Source organism: Toxorhynchites rutilus, chromosome 2, assembly GCF_029784135.1.
Source record: "Toxorhynchites rutilus septentrionalis strain SRP chromosome 2, ASM2978413v1, whole genome shotgun sequence".
Classification (NCBI taxonomy): Eukaryota; Metazoa; Arthropoda; class Insecta; order Diptera; family Culicidae; genus Toxorhynchites; species Toxorhynchites rutilus.
Window position 1 is genome coordinate 39,142,064 of NC_073745.1, and position 8,510 is coordinate 39,150,573.

Consider the following 8,510-nt stretch of genomic DNA (forward strand, 5'->3'; position numbering starts at 1 on the left):
AATGAGAAATTCAATCAATCTATTCCCTTCATGCCCACCAGCGAAGAGAAGAAACCGTTTCTCCGGTGAGCGTGTTCTCCCAGTATTCGTGTATTAGGGTAAATGATCTTGGTTTGTCCAGTCGAAAATATGATCATGGTTTGCCCACTTTTTTGAATGCTCTAATTCAGCGCTCCTGTGTCAAATAAGGCCTTCGAATGTTTCGAAACATATAAATGAAATTGCCTTTTACATGATTTATAGTAGTTTGATAGTATATTTTTACGAAATCACATGTTTTAAAGGATTATAAAATACACCTTCTATTTGTGTCAATGCGCCCCTCATTCGAGCTAACTTTTAATCGATCACCAGATGATTATTTGGCACGTATTCAGACCTTTTCTGGATTACAACACTTATAAATATTGTAAACATCATGCTTGCTCACCATTTGTATCGGATTTACATAGCTAAACAATTAAATTAACGCATTTTGATGAACTCAATTCTGATCATGAGTTGTCCAATTCAATAATGTTGTTTTGTCCACATGATTTCTATGGCAACCGCTTGGCGCGCTGTAGTTTGTTTATGTTTGTTTATGGTGTGCTTCGCGCATAGCAGAAGTATGGTTTTTCTGTGTTGATTGTGTTGAGGTAAACACTTCTAAAATGCCCAAGAAAAGGCAATATCCTGAAGAAAGCCTAAATTATGAATGAATCAATATGATGACAGTAAACTCAAGCAATGATAAATGCAACATCTAATTGTGAATTCGAATGTTTTCATTCAAAAATGGAGATTTCTAAAACCGAACAAACCATGATAATTTTTTTGGGCAAACCATGATCATAATTCTTCTTTAAGGAAAATCGTTAAAAAACATAAACATTTGAATAATTTCAACACCTTATGGTAGTATTAGCAACTAGAGACTTGGGGCTTTTCAAAAAACCCAAACTCGTATCGATTATGTGTGATTTTCATGAAGAAAAATCGATTTGCATTTACTAGTTGCGTAAAAACACCCCAAATTGGACAAACCAAGATCATTTACCCTAATTCTTCAGTACGCGCTCTTGTTTTCCTGCATTCTCTGAGCACATGATATAGATGCCAAATGTGAAGACATGTTCTCGTTTTGAAGACATTTAATTTTGTGAAAACATATTGAGGTCATTTCAAAGTATGTGAAAACAATTGTTTGTGTGATTTATCGAGCATCTGAAGACATTTATTCGTGCCATGCAAAGATATTTGAAAAAATCACCTGGCATCCTTCACATCCAAGCTATTTCTCTCGTGAGAATGTTATCCGGCCGAAAGCGAGCATATTGCCCCGATCGAGGGTATGCCATACTGCCCGATGGTAAGCAGATGCGCAAAATATCAAATTGAGAAAGAAATGAATCCTTTCTCACCATTTTCTTCATCTGAGATATTCACTGGGAACTCGACTCAATAAATATGTCCCACAGTTATCACCTCTGAATCGGTTTCAAGCAACAAAAACCTTATAGAAATAATGCAGAAAATGGAGGCGATCTGGCGTAGTGGTAACATCCATGCCTCTCACGCTAAAGGTCACGAGTTCAATTCTCACTCCCGACATTCTTCCAAAAATGGAAGTAAAAGTGACGAACCAGCCAAATGAGTTGAAAGTCACTATAATACAGATAAAAAAAAATGTAGAAAATTACATCGAAAATAGCTTCCAAAGAAAATTATTTTTCTTATTTTATTAAAGCATGTTACAAATGTAAAACATGCATGGTGGGATTCTATCATTGACTAGCACGATTGCCTGTATCCATTGCATTTCTATTCTTGCTGGTTTACGAGAAAATCAGGCGGGACAAATTGCCCGGTAGGTGCGTTTTAGACACATCTCCTCTATATGTTTGAGCTGCTGGTGTAATACTGTGTCAAACGAATGTCCTGTTGTCGAAATTTTATGCTCGTTTGCTTCAACAAGGCCAATGCGCACTTTTGCAACGCACTACTTTATAGTGACTTTTAACACTTTTTGGCTGGTACGTTACTTAAAAAGGGGTAACAGTGAACAATGATGGAAGATTAAAAAAAAATTGTGGATAGAAAACTCCAGTTTTTTTTTTTTTTGATAGACAGTGCAAATTTGATATTCTTTCAACATACTACCCTGATGAAAAAGTTACCGGAACAACGCCGTGTGGCGCTCTCAGTCACCCGTTTCTATTTTTCATGTTTTTGGTAGGTTGGCACATCTGTCATTGACATTCTATAAAATTTGTAGTGTGATAGTTTTACATTTTTAAAAGTTACGCTGTATTGAGTACATCTGCCAGTGTGCGTTTGCAACATTTGAACATTTCGCTAAAAACAAAACGGATACCATTTAGCAACCACCGAACTCACCTTATTTGGCTCCCTGCGACTTTTTCCTATTCGAACGACTCAAGAAACACAAAATTCACATAATACTGCTTGTAAATTATTACAATTTGGTTACAAAATATTCGGAACAAACAGTATATAATCATCAGGTCACCTACCATTTTCATCAGCGCTCCGTTCCGATACGAACCAGCTAACACCGGTAGCACGTAGTCCAGAACGTGAACCTCAGAAAATAGCAACTGTTCACGCGTCTGATAAAAACACCGTTACTTTGGAAGCATTGTGCTTTGTGCGATAAAACAGCGGAGAAGAAAAAAAAATCGCACATCACCTCAGAGACACCGGTCCAAGGGTTTCTCCTAGGACCGTTTGCGCAGGAATCTCGGCCCACTAGGGCAACCCACAGGAGAACGGACGGCAACAACACAAAAACGGACACCAGAGGTAGCAAACCAGAACACGATCAAGTTCGAGTTTTATGGAGTTCTCCACACCATTTCCCAGTCCGAGGAGCCGTGCCCACCATGGCGCGAAGTGGTGTGTATCTCGATTTTTAATCGCTCATCTCGGGAATGATTATTATTCAATTTTCTTGTCCTATTAATTTGATGTAAATTGCTTCCAGGGCACCGGGTGCTTCACCTCCGGGAGGGTGGAGGTGGCGGTGGTGATGACGCTGAACGGTAGCTGCCACCGTTCTTTCAGTGGGGAGACGATAAAGAAAATGGGAAATCATAAAATGTCACGATTTCGACTCAGCTGGAACGAAGAGCATCATTGTACGCGAGGGAAGCTGAGCGCGAATTTGAAGTATTTAACAGTACTTTTCGGTGCGATCGCTGCAGATATCGCAACATTAATTCGCCACACTGAAAGGCTTCGGTCGCGTGTTCACGAGCAATGTAACCGTCATATAATCGCCTCTAATCCACTACTGGGGGCCGATTAAGCTAGGATCGTCTCGTAAAAATAAGTAATATCCATTTGGCGGAGTGCGATATATGTCCCGTGTAATATATCGACTGCATAAGGGAGAAATTTGCATGCAACCATTATTACATACTCAACGCAAAACGGCGTAGCGAACGGCGGAGAGATACTAAGCGTAACTTCTAATACGTTTCACGCAATAGCCGGTGCTCTTGATGGACTGCAGGTGAAATGGAGAAGAAAGTAAAATTACAAACTCTTCGCCAAAGCCGCGCACATATCTGCGAAGAAAGAAAGCGAATCGAATATTCTTGTGAAGCGCGGAGAGAAATGGGTACATTGACAAGCCATTACGTGATAATGCTGATGAAGATGAGGCGATGGTTGACTGCTCCTGCTTTCTTCCGATGGAGATGCACCTTTAAATTCGCCAGAGTAAAAGGGTGAGAAGAGATTTCCCTAACGGTTTTTCCTCCTTCCTACAAATCAATAGTTCTGACGGGGCTGTCGATTCGATTGCTTTCCGCGCTATCTTGGTCTGACGATGCAGATTCGCACCGATTGCAATGCAATCTCCATTACAGTGTATTAGCATTGCAGATTAGATGTCAAGTCGTATACGATGGGATGATGCGCAAGAGAGCATCGATCGGTTGCACTTGTCTGTCTGAGTGCCGCCCGACTTATGTTACAAGAGCGCGGCGGCTGATAAATTGCGTTGACAGCGACTAATTACGTACCTGTTCATCACAGACAACCCTCACGAACATATTAGTTAAATCGATGCGTCCTGTGAAGCGCAGATTAGGTTAGTTCACTACTCATTCTTGAATAAAAATGTACAACGCAGCGTTACCGGCTTTAGATACTCTGGCTGAGATTATCCGTGTAATTTCCCGGCGCGCCATTTAAGGCTGTTTCCGCGATCGCCATAGACTACAAACCGTTCACCCCGACTAGCTCACGTATGATATTGAAGACTCCCAGACAGACGGCAGTCCTGGGCTTCCACCAGGCTGAAAGTGAAGTGCGAGTTCGACAATCAACAGTCGCCAATAACGCATCGAGAATTTGCTCCCATGTGAACAAATAACAGCATCCAGCAGACGGACGACGCACGAACATCTGTCTGACATGACTGACAGACTCCGGATTTCGACGACAACAAATTGCAACATTGTTGCTGTTGCTGCTGAGGCCGCTGCAATTCTACAAATTGCAGTGTAATGGGTGCAACAAAAGGAAAACGATTTGAAAAGTGATTTTGTTTCCATAAAAGTAGAAGCTTCTACTCTCTAGATTGCCTTGCATTATTATGTTAATGACGACGGGGACGACGACGACGACGACGACGATGATGATGGACATGATAGAACTGTCCATAGTTGGGATGTGCCTGATGGCAAGATAATTGAGCACAGTATCCCTCGGGAACCGGTAGTGCCTCTGGTGGCGTTTTTTCATGTCCGTTTGATACACGAGACCCACCCAAATCGAACGGAATGGGCGCTTGGATTCTTGAGATGGAGAACAAATCACATACTTATGATTTACGTTTAAGGTATTTCTGGTGAGTAAGTAAGTATCTACTGGAATGTCATTTTTGTTTGTTTCAAGAAAAAGAAAAGAATTTTGTTTGATAGTATTGTTTTGTCATTGGTACAGTTTAATAAACCATTATACAGACTAGGATAGGTGTGGACAGGGTTGCCAACTGTTATTTTAAAAAATCAGGGAAAATGAAGATAAAAATCAGGATAAATCAGGATAGGGCATTTTGGTATGTCCGGAATGTTTGTGACGATTTTTGGAGAACATAGACATCATTTTTTAGACAGAAATACGCTTATTCAATTTTATGTGCACAGTTATGTTCCACAATCATTCGCCATGTTTCACACAGCTTTAAAATTCTATCATACCAGATCATGTTCACTTTCTCGTCGAATACTGTTCAAGGTATTTTTTTATGCTGTCCAAAGAATCGAAGTTCTTGCCCTTGAATTAGTTTGGTAGAAACCTCAACCTGTGATAATCTGGGGCTGTAATAACCGATTGGTTTGACAGCTGATGATATATCATTTCCTACCGTGACTCCAAAATAATTTATTGTGTAATTTATCGAGACATGCAGTTTGGCGTTGGCCTGATGAAAAGGCGACGTCTATCACGTAGATGATTTGTTTCAAAACGGTATTTTCGTTACATTTATGCATCGAGCCGCAGATTGAAGCACAATCCATTGAAGGCATTTCATTCAAATTTTGTGGAACCCACATATGGTCTCGAGATACGTAAACAAGCTTCAGCAGGTGCTCATCAACGGTGGATTTAGATATCTGTATTGAATTTGCTAATTCATTTGGCGTATACTGAGGGTTATTCTTGATTAACGTCTCGATTTATTCATCATCAACGGCGGCCGAATTTGCTGCGAAAACATAAGGGAACCTTTATCTTCTTTTTTCAGTTCTACATAATTCTTAGTGGCTAATATTCTTTCCCAGTCTATTAATAATCTTTGTTTTATTACTTTTATTACTTTGTTTTATACCTCAGCAAACATTCACTTGTCCTTTTTTAGGCATTTCCTTGACATAAGAGAGAGAAAAAAAGATCTCGCAAAAATATCCTCAATTTTCATTCATTCATTTGGCGTAGATGATTTCATTTTCTGTCATTGTGAAGCGAAAAACATAATGGATTTTCAGATGGATTAAACGCTACGCTACTACGTTTTTTAAGCATTCAAATAAATATAATTACGTAATAATAAATAGTAAACGAAAGAAAGCACTATACGAGGGAGAACCAGAGAGCTTTTTATGTAGGCTATTCTGACAGCTCTCATTTCCAACCAGTAATTTTTTGACAGAAATCCCGGTATACATCATACGGATCCTTTTCATTGTGATAAAACAAAAAACTAAAAAATCAGGAAAAATCAGGATCATTTCAGAAAAATCAGGCAAAATCGAGTGTTTGTCAGGATGTCAGGATACGAGCCAAAAAGTCTGGGAAATCCTGAAAAATCGGGAAGGTTGGCATCTCTAGGTGTGGAAGTATTCGATATGGATGCCACATGAGTCAAGGGGGGACCCCAGTCTGGAAAACCGAAAAATCGAATTATCGTTTTTTGCATTTTTAGGAAGCTTATGCCTTCAGAAATGTTGTCCTAGAAGTATTTTTCGATATTTGATTACGTTGGAATGTTACAGCCAAAAGTATAAAGTCACCTCAAGGGATATAGTATTGCTGTATGAATTTCAAAAAGCGTTTTTCTCGAAACCATGTCTTCAACTGGTGGTATCGATATCTCAGGATCTATTCGACCGATTTGGCTGAATTTTTTTATCAGCATGTAGAAATGGATTATCTAGAGCGTTACATAGCCGTTTTTCGATATCTCAATTTATCGATTTTTATGAGCTTCTAAACAGCGATTTTTCATGAAAAATAACTTATTTTTAACAAAAATGGCCGTAATTTTGGCAATTTTTCGAATATTTGAAAACCCCTATGTAACGCTTTAGATATTGTCCTACAGTTTCGAAACATCCTTGTAATTTGTTCTACGACAACCCGTTGCTTCAGAACCGATGCTACCAGCAAGGTACCGATTTTCAGACAGCATCTACGTATCCAGCTGTCAACAGCGTAATAATCAGTATTCGTGCACTCAAAAAATGGAAAATAAATATACCTAAAAGAATAACCCAAATACCCAGACACTTTACTTCGAAACATCGGAAAAAAATCATGAAAATTAATTATTTTCCGACCTTCCTGACGGGGGTCCCCCCCCTTAAGTGAGAAGAATTTGTGTAGCCGATGCTCATCATTGCGGGCTCATCAGAAACTCGCAGAGCTGGCATTAGTTTTTTTGTCGCATCCACTATAGGGGAACTTTGGGTAAGACGCGCCGTATCGGTAAAACGCCCCACCATGAAAAATCATGGAAAACGCAGTAATCGGCAGGATTTTTCAGCGCTTTTAACTTCCTTTTTTCATTATAAATACAATTGAACGTACCGTAGCACAAAAAACCACGTCTATCTTCATAAAATAATTATATTTTAAAAAAATGTATGATTTCATGGAACTTTGACCGCTTCTATCATAAGACGTTTGAAGTAGAAAAAACTTATTTAAATTTTGTAAACTTCAACACATTTTCAAATGTTTCCAGAGCTATCGGTTGAGTTTGAATGGAAAAATTTTAAAAATCATGTTTTATATCAAAATGTAATTTTCTAATCCTTCTCATAATGGGGCACATAGCTCCAGTGTGAAGATTAATAAAGAATTCCTGTGTTACCAAATCACTCAGATATTTCCAGCAATTGTTTTATACCTGGATGGTTTCTGAAGAGCATAAAACCATTTTCACATATCTTTTGTATTATGTAATATAACCCAGAACGAACACAATTATTACAATGTTTCTTACTTCTAATAGAAGAATAATACAAGCCTTAGAAAACAAAATAAAAACTCATAAATATAACGGCCAAAAGTCTGGCAGCCTATTTGTGAACAGCGGCATGTAGCAATATTTCTATGAACAGCGGCTCATATTAATACGATTATAAACATGAATATTGTATTTCAAATTCCTCAGCGTTTTCGGTTCGACATTTGATGATTCTAACTGGTAGAAACATAATGGAAGCGGAAGGAATAAGCAACGAATTAAGAATTATCAAGAATTAACGCTTCGATGTCGTTTGACATTTTGACCTGTTGTTGTGGTGTATTTTGGACACGCTTATGGGCATTCTACCTCGCTTATTTTAGATTGGTGTAATGTGAATGCGTTTAGAATTCTCGTTATTGCCGTCGGGTTGCCTATTCGTAATCGTTCTTGCTCATATCATTGCAATGAAAATAGACGTGGCTACGTTGTGGATGTGAAGAAACGTTGAAATATGTAGTAAAAATACATGTTTCATCCTGTTTTGCTTAACATGGGCGTCTTGCCCGGACTTCCCCTACTAATCCGCCCAAACGACCTTTAGATTATCACCTGTTTCTGTTTTTACATTTTGTCGCAGCAAAAAATCAAATACAAAAAATATTATAGCTGTCATGGTCAGGGTTGCCAACTATTTTTTTGAAAAATCAGGGAGAATGAAAAAAAAATCAGGGAAAACCAGGATAGCTCATATTGGGTTGTCCGGAAAGTTCGTACCCATTTTTGAGAAAACAAAATTATTATT